Source organism: Tachypleus tridentatus, chromosome 1 (assembly GCF_004210375.1).
Source record: "Tachypleus tridentatus isolate NWPU-2018 chromosome 1, ASM421037v1, whole genome shotgun sequence".
NCBI classification, from domain to species: Eukaryota; Metazoa; Arthropoda; class Merostomata; order Xiphosura; family Limulidae; genus Tachypleus; species Tachypleus tridentatus.
The window spans coordinates 155352565-155366517 of NC_134825.1; the positions used below are offsets into that span (position 1 = coordinate 155352565).

At 33.7% G+C, this 13953-nt stretch overlaps 1 protein-coding gene across 3 annotated transcripts in view; it reads right to left on the minus strand.

Moving 5' to 3' along the window:
- LOC143228130 (visual system homeobox 2-like) overlaps positions 1-13953 on the minus strand; it is a 72502-nt gene that overhangs the window by 35288 nt on the left and 23261 nt on the right. The gene's annotated exons all lie outside the window — the stretch shown is intronic.

Here is a 13953-nt window from a genome sequence, read left to right on the forward strand (position 1 = left end):
GAAAGGTAAATAGACTCGCAAACTTATATTTATAATTGTAGGCCTTTTAGTTTTAGTTTTGATACTCAAGTTTTGTAACTAATACAAATTGAAACTCATAAAAGAATGCATACAAATAAAACTTCTCAATATTATGGGCCATTAAACTCTAAATTAAATTTATTTCATTTGTACGTTTGTTTCTTGCACATTTATAACAATAAGATATATCTTACTGGGTGAATAATTTATAGTTCAACTAAAGCATGGAAAAATAGTGTTTTTGCTACGAAGATCTAATTTTCCACCTGTGGTCAGTTAAGCCTATTTGGTATTTCTGCCTACAGTAACAACAATTCCTAATACTATAACCTTCAAATTACTTAAACTGACACTTCAATATCCATGCAAAAAATTTTGCGTAAAAAAAAACCTTTTCCAGTATTATCATAAGTTTGTTAATGTGGTATTTATACAAGGAAATAAAAATGATGATAAGTAAAGAAAGCAATCAACAGCAATTATATTAATTTAATATAATAGGCAGATAGATTACAACAATTTACTTGAATGATTCAGTGAAATCGTGGAAACTCTTCGGCGAATTCGAAAATAACCTTTCCTTTTCAAGCAAATTAATTTGTAACATAAAGCCACTGAATTGAGTTCTAGTAAAATCAGTTGTATGAATCGCTTCTCAGCTGGAAGCTGAATAGGGAGGATTATGTGGGCTCAATATCCTATAAACTGTTCGTTCAGCCATTCTCTGATTGCCTGTTAGTCTACAATCTCCAGTTACAGAGAAGCCGTTATAAGAAGACCAGGAGAGCAGTACATTATAAGGTACTAGAACCTGTTACTTAAAAGTCAAACTAAAACTGCAACAAAACCCGGAAAATGTTTCAAAGAACGTTGCACTAGCAATAAAACACGTGAGTAACGGACTTTTCGTTTTCATCTTCACATTTAATTCGAATTTAGAAGAAAAAAAAACATTGACTATACTTTGATCCATTTCAAAATAAACAAGATGAAGTGAAACATGTTCGATTCAGAAGTTTTTCTGTATAACATATCTGTAACTCGACTGTATCTAAGTCTACTGAATGGCATCTGAAAAGAAAAGATAAGCCACTGGCTGATGACGAATGCGTAATTACCTTATGTTGAATCGTTTTAGGAAAATTAAAGTTCGGAATTTGTTCACAACAGAAAAAAAAAATCATGTTCCAATCTCGTCAATTTATGAAAAAATGTATTACAAAAGTGACATGCCTTAAATTATTGTAAATTCGTAGGATTATTTCTCATCTTAAAGCTGCACCCTTATACATTAAGAAACTTATTTTTTAGGAAGACTTGTGAATCAAAACCGAATAACTTTTGTCATACACTTACCACCTGAGTGTTCCTTTCCTACTTGTTATTAATGCTGTTTCGTGAGAGAAATAAAATTTGTCTTCCTGATCAATACAGACAATTATCTTCCAGTCACCTACCTTAATTACTAGGCTTTTATGTAAACTTGTATCTTTTCTCATATTATACCATTTGTTAGTAAATTCACAAACGTGAGCGCGCACAGTTGCATTTTTAAAGAAGTGACTTAAAAAGGTTTTCCTTTTAAAGGGGCCCGGCATGGCCAAGCGTGTTAAGGCGTTCGACTCATAATCCAAGGGTCGCGGGTTTGAATCCCTGTCGCACCAAACATCCTCGCCCTTTCAGCCGTGAGGGCGTTATAGTGTGACGGTCAATCCCACTATTCGTTGGTAAAAGAGTAGCCCAAGAGTTGGAGATGGGTGGTGATGACTAGCTACCTTCTCTCTAGTCTTACGCTGCTCAATTAGGGGCGGCTAGCGCAGATAGCCCTCGTATAGCTTTGCGCGAAATTCAAAACAAACAAACAAACCTTTTAAAAGAAACGCTAATGTTTAATTTTAACTTGTGTAGGATTTCAGAACGAATAACTACTCCTTATTGTTTACTATGTAATCAAATTATAGATCATTAACTATCATTGGATTCAGGGCACAAAAGTTCCCTTTTTCCTTACTAGTAATGTTAATATTTTATTTACTTGTCATTTAAGGTTTTAATCTAAAATCACGTTTGTTTGTTATTGTTAGAAACTTATTTTTCAGGAAGATTTGTTAACCAAAACCAGACAAGGTTTGTTTAGAATTTACGAACAACGTTTGTTGGCAAACTCTTTACTAGTTACCCTTACTTGTTGTGTTTGTTTCATCTGTTCGCGACTAATATTTAGGTTTGAAAAATCATAGCCCGATCTTGACAGTATTGGTTCAGCTTCTGCACGTCTTTAAAAAGCGCATCGAACATCAAGGTATGAGTTTACTGTAGTTCATCAAATTATTAATTTACTCTGAGTCTATAAATGATTCCGCATCCTAATTATTTCCATGTTAACTTATGTTCTGCCTTTATTGTACTTGCTACTAATGATTCTCTATGCACACATGTCTGCGAATAATGTGTAGCTTTATGTATTTTCTACTGATTATTTCAAACTTTATTCTTCTGAGCGATGTGTTAAAAAAGCTCACCAGTTGTTGATTTAAATAATAATGTGTTTTTTTACCGTTTTACACTTGTGTACATGATAATAAACACACCTGTTATAAATCTTCCTTACTGTAGCTTAAAATAACATTTTTCGCATGTTTGTCCATAAGAATTAAACATACCTCATTGTCGTGAAATAATTTATTGGTTCCTTTTTCAATCATGCAGTGTAGTCTAACGTAACCTGTAGTCTAACGTAACCTGTAGTCTAACGTAACCTGTAGTCTAACGTAACCTGTAGTCTAACGTAACCTGTAGCCTAACATAACCTGTAGACTAACGTAACCTGTAGTCTAACGTAACCTGCAGTCTAACATAGCCTGTAGTCTAACATAACCTGTAGCCTAACATAACCTGTAGACTAGCGTAACCTGTAGTTTAACGTAACCTGCAGTCTACCGTAACCTGTAGTATAACATAACCTGTAGACTAACGTAACCTGTAGTCTAACATAACCTGCAGTCTAAAGTAACCTGCAGTCTAACATAACCTGCAGTCTAACATAACCTGTAGTCTAACGTAACCTGCAGTCTAACATAGCCTGTAGTCTAACATAACCTGTAGTATAACATAACCTGTAGACTAGCGTAACCTGTAGTTTAACGTAACCTGCAGTCTAACGTAACCTGTAGTATAACATAACCTGTAGTCTAACGTAACCTGTAGTCCAACATAGCCTGTAGTCCAACTTAACCTGTAGTCTAACATAACCTGTAGTATAATATAACCTGTTGCCTAACATAACCTGTAATCCAATATAGTTTGTAGTCTGGCATAACCTGTAGTCCAACATAGCCTTTAGTCTAACATAACCTTCTATTTCTTCGCTCTACAGATTCACAATTTATTTTTCCAAGGATGTCTTACTTCCCTACATATTTTATCTACAGAGTTGACACGGAGATATTTAAGCCACACTTCATTCGAACTATGCTATACTTATTTCATAATATGATTACGAAGTAATTTGTATTGCATAAGTACTTTATCAAATGAGATAATAAATAACGATGTTTAAAACAGTGCTTACTATCATAGATAATGTCAGTAAAACTTGAGCGGGCTTGAACAAAGAAAAACGATTATTATAAAGACTAGTTACCGGCCAAAAAATGTAGGGGTTTTGGGGATCGGTTCGTACAAAGTTCCCTTATAAGTAAAGACTCATAAAACATTCACACTAAGCCTTATGTAGTGTCATAGATGGAGCGTGCTTTCCTGCAAGGTGGTTAATTAATTTGAGGTGGTCTATGGTTTTGAACGTCAATCCATTCATAATGGATCCACTCACAAGAAGTGGAATTCGTGGAGCGAGACACGCTAGATAGTGGAAGTGGGAGATGCACGAAACAAACAAGATACGTGCATGCAAACCTTGGACAAAGACTAAGGCACCTTCACTATCTCGTCATTACAGCTCATACCAGGATCTCGAATATGTGTGTGTGTGTGTGTATATATATATATATATATGCCTCAATATATGCCTAAGTCTCCGGCAGCGTGTTAGCACCTTCGAACGCTTTAATTTAGCCACTAAAGACGCCAGGAATGTGGTAAATTACCATTTAAATCCAAAGGGAACGGGCGTTGACTGGATAATGATTAATTTGGTGAGAATACAAGAAAGGTTCCATATAATTTCATCGCACTGGTTATGAGAAAATCGGTTCTCCATCAGTCACGAACCTTCAAAACCTGAGCTGTCTGAAAATAAGGAATCGCTAATCTTCAAACCTTAGGGACCATCACAGAAATTTAATTTCCCGTGACACCATGAATCTTATAGTTCATTCAATTACCTAGACTTAAAACAACAATATCGAGAAACGTAATTAGCCCACATGTGCTCTACAATGTACTACATAACTGTCTGCATGTTGGTTGGTTTTCTGATAAAAAATAATGATATTATTTCTAGTGTTTTTAATTATTATATTCAGAAAATATTTATACTAACAATAGAAAATTTCATTTTTTTTAATTTTAGGAACCATATTTACATACCTGTCTTTTTATCTTTACAATGTGATCTTTTTTTTTTAAATGCACTGAAAACAAATTGTCTCAATGTGTACAAAATAAGCCCTTGAAAAATGTTATCACAATTTTATCCAGTTTGGGAACATTTAATGAGATTACGAGCATGACATTTACGGTAAAACATGTAAAGTAAAATAATTAAACGGTATAAAGGAATAGATAGAGCCATAAAGTCTCGATCAAATCAATGGATGTATTTGAAACAACAGCGTGGTACTTTCAACTAAAAATAACGACTTCGCGTTTTACCGCGAAGTGATATCCCTCCAGTTCCAGCGTTTCTACAGACTGATATTTAGTATATTGTATCATTTCAACTACTTTTCAATTTTAGGTTTAAAGATGGGATTGGAACGAACATTGTAGAGTTGGACAGCGACGTATATCCAGTAAACAGGAATATTCCATAAACACTTTACTCTTTTATTAGTTACAAGTAGCTAAAAAATAATTTGCTATGGTAAATACGTTTATTTAAGTTTCGAGTCAGAATAAGAATTATTTTTTATTTTCAGTTTAGTTATTAGTCCTAAAAACACATGACATAATCGTTCCTCATCTTAAAGTTTGTCTTTTATAAGTTTGAGTGTTTATTATTAAGATTTCGAATTCAAACACTTGCGAAAATGCTACATTTTGTAACTGACTTAGACGTTATGATAGAGCAGCATGAATGATAAACTTATTCTTAACGAGGACAGAAAGTTGTATTAAAACTCCATAGTATAATTCATCTTATGTCTTACAGCTGTAGAGAGTAACCACACTAGGTTCGTTTCAAAAGGCCTCAATTTCAGTTCGTTTTCTTTGACAAGTGTGCTTGTTGTTCAAACTTGCCTTGTGCCGAATTAATTTGGAAATAAACCAAAATTCGTGTTCATGGTTCACCTCAGTGTTTTTTTCAACACCAACCGAGATCTTGCAATGTTGACATTAAAGATTTTCAAGCGAAACAAACTCAATTCTTTAACTAAACGAACAGAGAGCACCTCCTCTGGTGGATTCAATTCGTTTCATTTGCCAATAGAACTTTGTTTCACACACTGTTTACCAAACGAAGTGACATGTATTGAGTACAAAAAAAATTCTATAATATAATAGCATAAAGCCAATGAATTTAGTTTTGACGCACTATTTGTACTACTGAACATCCAGTTTAGCTTGCTTTACAATACGACAGATTTTAAACTGTAGTTTGTTGAAAACTACAAGCTGTAGACAGTAAGGCTTTAAAATCTAGTTTGGGCTTAGTACGGCTATGTAAACAAAGTGTACTTAACTCGTAACTTGCATAACAATACTTTATGTCCATGACTGTTATTAAGGTATTAGGCTTTCCGTTTTAAAACGTAAGCTTATTTTTAACTTGGTTACAATCAGAATATGAAGTATACCTCCAAATGTAAACACATTCTAATAGACGTACAAAATGTTAGGTTTCACTTAGATTGAAATAGCTTTCAAAATCACCTGAGTAACTATATGAACAGTGTTAGTATAATAACCTTAGCAATTAATTATCCATAAATAAAATTTGAAAATGAGCCCTTTCCACCGATGTCGTTATTGCGTGAAGCACATACTTCAAATAATGGGCACAACAGACAAAACTTGGGATCCACGTTCGAATACAATGTGGTAACTTCAATTGATAAAGTACATTAGATGAAGAATAAATGCTGATAATAACCAACACCTTTTTCTATAGTTTTACACGATGCTGGTTGACACGCGAGCTTGCAATTCACCTTGTCCGTATAGTTGGTTTCCTGTATGACATCATAAACCATCCGCTTTTTTCAAATATTTAAATATGGCGCCATTTTCAGTTCATTTAATGGATCTATTGATAATTAACACACACGTACTCTATTTTTTTAATTTCGCGCAAAGCTACTCGATAGCTATCTGCGCTAGCTGTCTCTAATTTAGCAGTGTAAGACTAGAGGGAAGGCAATTAGTCATCACCACCCATCGCCAACTCTTTGGTTACTCTTTTACCAACGAATAGTGAGATTGACCGTAACATTATAACGCTCCCACGGCTAAAAAGGCGAGTATGTTTGGTGTAACGGAGAGTTGAACGCCTTAACCCATCTGGCCATGCCGGGCCACACACATACTCTATAGAACTTTAATATAGATACATAGAAATTCATTTTTCCGTGTATTTCTTACTATGTATTGTTAAGTTATTTTATGGATATGGATCATATTATGTAATCAACGAAGTATTACGAATATTTGTTCTTGTAAATAGCTTTAAACATCCATATCCAACTACTTTGTTACAAACAGTGTCAGTTTCAGTTTTAAGTCCGAGAATATCAAAATTATATAGATATATTGTTTATATTAATTTCAGATATAATCAACAGAACCTGGCAAGTACTTCAGATATTACCATTAAAATCTATCACAGCAGTCACTCTACAAGTTATTATCTTTAACATCTAGTAATATCCACTGTTTCAGTAATTAACATTATAGTAAAGAAACACTTGGCCAGGTGGGTTAAGGCGTTCGACTCGCAATTTGAGGGTCGCAGGTTCGAATCTCCGTCACATCAAACATGCTCGCCCTTTCAGCCGTGGGGGCGTTATAATGTTACAGTCAATTCCACTATTCGTTGGTAAAAGAGAAGCCCAAGAGTTGGGGTGGGTAGTGATGACTAGCTCCCTACCCTTTAGTCTTACATTGCTAAATTAGGGACGGCTAGTGCAGATAGCACTTGAGCAGTTTTGCGCGGAATTCAAAAACAAAGAAACACTTTTTTTTTTTTTCAAATATGATCCTTAAGATCCAGACATAGCAGCCAATAAAATCCAATAATACCACCACTGGTTTAAAAATTAATCTTATAATTAAGTAACAAGGTACATTAATTTAATTATGGTCATTAGAAGTCATTGAAAGAAGGAGGCTCGACAACAGATATGTTAATTATCATTAACAGATACAACCAGCAGTATCTGTTTCTAGCATTATAATTATAATTCAGAGAAAAAAAGAGCAACTAGTACAGATATGATCATTGTAATTCAACAACAGCCATTATTTCTGATATGATCATTGTAATTCAGCAACAGCCATTATTTCTGATATGATCATTGTAATTCAGCAACAGCCATTATTTCTGATATGATCATTAGAAGTTGATAAGAAGAGCTACTATAACAGATATGACCACTAAAACTCAACAACACCCAACGATTCAGATATGATCATTAGAAGTTGATAAGAAGAGCTACTATAACAGATATGACCACTAAAACTCAACAACAACACCTACTATTTGATATATGGTCATTAGAAGTTGTTAATGAGCTACTACTACAGTTATGTTCGCTGAAGTTCAGAAACAAAGCGAGTTTTAAGATTTGGTCATTAGAAATTGGAAAACAAAGAGTGTTTATTACAGGCATACTCGTTAGATAAGAAGAGCTACTATAACAGATATGACCACTAAAACTCAACAACAACACCCAACGATTCAGATATGATCATTAGAAGTTGATAAGAAGAGCTACTATAACAGATATGACCACTAAAACTCAAGAACAACACCTACTATTTGATATATGGTCATTAGAAGTTGTTAAGTGAGCTACTACTACAGTTATGTTCGCTGAAGTTCAGAAACAAAGCGAGTTTTTAAGATTTGGTCATTAGAAATTGGAAAACAAAGAGTGTTTATTACAGGCATACTCGTTAGATAAGAAGAGCTACTATAACAGATATGACCACTAAAACTCAACAACAACACCAAAGATTCAGATATGATCATTAGAAGTTGATAAGAAGAGCTACTATAACAGTTATGATCACTAAAACTCAAGAACAACACCTACTATTTGATATATGGTCATTAGAAGTTGTTAAGTGAGCTACTACTACAGTTATGTTCGCTGAAGTTCAGAAACAAAGTGAGTTTTTAAGATTTGGTCATTAGAAATTGGAAAACAAAGAGTGTTTATTACAGGCATACTCGTTAGAATCGGGTAACGATAGCCACGACTTGGAAAATTAATAACAGAGCGCAGTGACAACAGAACACTGTGTTACACAATGTCAGAAAAGAGAAGAAAATTCCGCCTTATTACACTTCTCGGCACAAACACACAAGGAAAACAAATAAGTGAATACATTTAACCAATCGCAGTTGGGCTGGATGTTATTGGTCCTCTTGTTGTTGACTTGCATTAAATTAAATTAACGTAAAGAGTTCCCAGATTATTTTGTTTGTTTGTTTTGGATGTTATTGTGTAGCCGTCCCTAATTTAGCAGTGTTGTTGACTCTTGGGCATTAAATTAAATTAACGACCCTCGGATGACGAGTACGCCTTAAGCCAGGCCCATTTCCCAGATTAAACATATGAATATGTTTGCTATTTTGAAATAATTTGTCACATTCAAGGATAGAGTGTTTGTTTGTTTTTGAATTTCGCGCAAAGCTACGCCAGGGATATCTGCGCTAGCCGTCCCTGATTTTCCAGTATAAGACTAGAGGAAAGGCAGCTAGTCATCACTACCTACTGCCAACTCTTGGGCTTTTACCAACGAATAGTGGGATTGACCATCACATTATAACTCCACACGACTTAAAGGGCGGACATGTTTGGTGCGACGAGGATTCGAACCCGCGACACTTAGATTATGAGTCGAGCGCCCTGACCATGACGGACCCTGAAGAATAGTTCAGCAGAAAACGTTTAGCATCTCAACAATTCCATCTTTTAATTAGTAAAAAAAAAAACAAACAATTAAGCTACAGTTCGTAATGAACTCCATCAACAGCTCTTGGAATGAACTTATTTTTATTGCATTTCATGGAAGTTTCTAAAAAGTTGAAAATGTACAAATGTTTAGTTCACTTTATTGTTTAATAATGCTGGTTTGAAAATTATAATCTTTTTCAAAGGTTTCCGCTGTCGAAACTGATTATTGCTTACACTTAGAAAGTAGCATTGGTTCGTTGTGAATGCTTTATGTGACAGCTACAGATGTACACAATTTAATTTATATAAACGTGATTTAATTGAAACTAACAGACATGACTAATATGAAACATTAATTATTTTTATGACCGCTTTTTAAGATTGCATTCACCTAAATGCTTTTGCTTCTGTCTGAAGACGTCAGTAGTAGTAGAGAAATATCACATAAACACCGGTATTTGGAAAGTGAAAAGCAACAGTTTCGGTGAATTACAAATGGGAAATGAAATTGGCACGCAACTTTCACGAAACCATGTCACTCAGAGAATGAAGTTAATCACAGTGTGTAACACGTAAGGTAGCGATATACTATACGCAATTAAATAGACTCTTCCAGTCTGATTAGCAATGTTGCTAGTTTTCACACAACATAAAGCGTGGTTATTAAATATTACTAACTTATATATAGGTATTTTTCTTCTTTATTGTATATTACTCAAAACCGTGTCTTTGGCGAACTCTAACGTTCCCAGTTTCAAATGTTTTCTACTTTTATATGTGTGTGTTTTTTTCTTATAATAAAGCCACATCGAGCCACCTGCTAAACCCACTGAGGAGAATCGAACGGCTGATTTTAGTGTTGTAAACCTGTAGACATACCGCTGGACTAGCGGGTACCTGCTTTTACGAATTTTGTTTTATAATTAACAAACACGGTGTTAGTTTCCGATAGCGCAAAAGGATAGAGTGAGTGTATTGGTATTGGTTTTTGTTTTGCATCATAGGAATTCGTGTGATTGTGACAGTTACAGTGTGAACTCTTCCATTATTATAACACGTGCCACTGTATTCCTTGTAACACAAGTAAACCTTTTATATCAGTTCATCATTTATGTGTGATGCCAGATTTCTAGTGATGCAAATAAAATTACAATACTGAATCTTTAACTAAGTACACCCTTCAATCATATTCTAATGTATCTCTGGTGTTTTAATAACACAAGAAGAAGTAACACAAGTAACAAAGTGCACTGTCCTATTGTTACAAATCTTTTCAATGAAGCTCTTACAACACAAATATAGCCACAGTACCAGTAGATAACTACACGATTCCATTGTTAACACAACTATTAACACCATTCTGACAACCTAAAAAACTGCGCTACGATACCAGTAACTAAGTACACTCTCCCATTGTGACTTGTGAATGTAATTTTGATTACACAGGGAGTAAACCTGCAGTGCCAGTAACTAAGTACAATGTTCCATTGTTGCCAGACTCATCAATGTAGTTCTAAGAACACAAGAAATAGAACTACTATAACAGTAACTAAGTACACTGTTCCATAGTTACCAGACTTATCAATATAGTTCTAAGAACACAAGAAATAGAACTACGACACTAATAACAAAGTACACTGTTCCATTGTTGTCAGACTCGTCAATGCAGTTCTAAGAACACAAGAAATAGAACTACTATAACAGTAACTAAGTACACTGTTCCATTGTTGTCAGACTCGTCAATGTAGTTCTAAGAACACAAGAAATAGAACTACTATAACAGTAACAAAGTACACTGTTCCATTGTTGTCAGACTTATCAATATAGTTCTAAGAACACAAGAAATAGAACTACGATACTAATAACAAAGTGCACTGTTTCATTGTTGTCAGACTTGTCAATGCAGTTCTAAGAACACAAGAAATAGAACTACTATAACAGTAACTAAGTACACTGTTCCATTGTTACCAGACTTATCAATATGGTTCTAAGAACACAAGAAATAGAACTACTATAACAGTAGCTAAGTACATTGTTTCATTGTTACCAGACTTATAAATATAGTTCTAAGAACACAAGAAATAGAACTACGACACTTATAACAAAGTACACTGTTTCATTGTTGCCAGACTCGTCAATGCAGTTCTAAGAACACAAAAAATAGAACTACTATAACAGTAACTAAGTACACTGTTCCATTGTTGTCAGACTCGTCAATATAGTTCTAATAACACAAGAAATAGAAGTACTATAACAGTAACAAAGTACACTGTTCCATTGTTGTTAGACTTGTTGACGTAGTTCTAAAACACAAGAAATAGAACTACGATTCCTATAACAAAATACATTATTCCATTGCTGCCAGACTTGTCAATGTATTGGGTTGAGGAATAATTCGTGAGCGTTCTTTCAAGTTAACAAAATATATTCATAAATGAAACGCTTTCGCAAAATGTTTCATGTCATTTGGTAGATAATTTTTTGTTCTAATAGATGGTGTGTTTGATTTTCATATGTCTTTAATTTTTGCTTTCATTTTCAGCTCATTAAATGGAATGTCAAGTGGACAAAATCGAGCATTTTCGACACCATCTGCTTTTCGCATTTAATTTCTTGTAATTTCGTTTAAAACAATGCATACCATATACCTAGGTATTACATGAAATAAAGTATCATAATAAATGTTTTGGGTGTAATGTGTTCATGCATTGAAGTATTGTATAGTCTTGCATGTAATGCTTGAATGAAATTATTTAAAAACGCTCACGAATTATTCCTCAACCTAATAGTTTTAAAAACCCAAGTAACTGCAGTAACTAAATACATTGTTACATTATGACCAGATTTAGCAAGGTAGTTTTAACAACACGAGAAATAAAGAGCTTTTGTAATAGTAATTAAGTACACTGTTTAGTCATTTCTAACAAACAACAAGTACAAAAATGTATAAGTAAGCAACCATTTTTGAGTAGAGGGTTGTCTCGTATTTCATCAGTGAGGTTTAAATTATTGTGAGAATAGACACATAAGCATTATTAGTGTTTGCTTATAAAAGACATACATCATTCTAACAATGAATTATCAATTAGAAAGGTATCATATTGTAATATTCTTAAACTGAGGATTTCCCTAGCGACAAATTATGTCATTAAGTCATAAGACTGTAAACTGATCCATCAGTCAAACCATATATTTAAATATTCCATCTTTTTATCTTTAAAGAAAAAAGTAAAAACAAACACTAAATCTAATTACTGAGATACAATAACGAAAATAAAACATGTCCTTAAAAACAACTGTTTTATTTGCTTAAGTAAACTATTGGATTTTATTAACAACAACAACAACCGAATTTCGTACAAAACAACGTATACGGAATTAAACAAAAAGTCTTTTATCTAAACCAGCTTAACTTTTAACTTAAAAACATTATTGCAATATAACAATTATAGCGTTGACGATTTTATGTATTATTCCATGAAAAATAATTTTGCCGAAAAACAAATGAACAGCGCTTCTGATGGACAAAACATTTTGGACAGCATTTTATTATCTTTACCGAAGTTGCTTTACTTAGAAGTTTCCTGAGAAAAGTATTAATCTATGTGTTCACGCATTATAATTTTTTTCTTAAATATGCCCCGTGAACGTTAAAAATACCCAGGTGTCTCTCTCTCAAATCTCTGATTGTTTATGGGAAAAAGAATTAAACAGAACTGTCAGTAGAAACGATACCAACTGTCACATCTTCATTGTTTTTTAAACACGCCTTTTTTTTACTGCAACTGTCAAATGCAAACAAGGATTCAACTAAGTCAGTAAAAAGTCAAAAGGTTAATCCTGCGCGTCGAAAACCCGTAGAAACGAACGAACCCCTCTAGCCACTTGAATTTTAAGGGACTATCTTAAGATTCGATTTTAACCAAGTTGAAAAGTGTTTTCTGTTCTTGTTTAGTAATAAATTAACGTAAGAACGAGTGGCGTTAAATACGTGAACTTTGTATTTCAGAAAGACCTCCTTCTTTAGCAAAAATCGTGAAATTAAATGAAAAAAATACTTCCACTGGGCGTTGCTTATAACGTCCTTATTGTGCTGTTCGACGTTTCTAAATTTAAAAAAAATGATGTCACATAATTGTATAATAACACTTAGTTAATGAAACGTTGGAAAGACGATAACCGCAATAATGATGTAATTGTTTTTGTTTTGATTTTTTCAATAATAAGCTTATGATGAATTTTTTTGTAATTTTTTGTTAGTTGACCTCGTAGGTTTCACATATCATTAACAAAACAATAGTAGTTGAATAAACGAAGTATATACTTCGAATAAATCGAAAATATTATCTGCTCATTACACATAAATAGGAAACTTTTTGGAAGATCCATTCTTGCTTTATATTATTAAAAGTAAAACATTGCAAACAGCGGAATCCAGTGAGCCAAACGACAATATTTCGTCAACATAATAATACTTGTGACAGTGATTTTGTAACAATTGTAATATTTAAGATTGACATGGCCAGGTGATTAGAGCGCTTTACTCGTAATATGAGGGTTGCGGGTTCGAATCCCTTTTGCACCAAACATGTTCGCTCTTTGACTCTTAATGGCGTTGTAAAGTTACGGT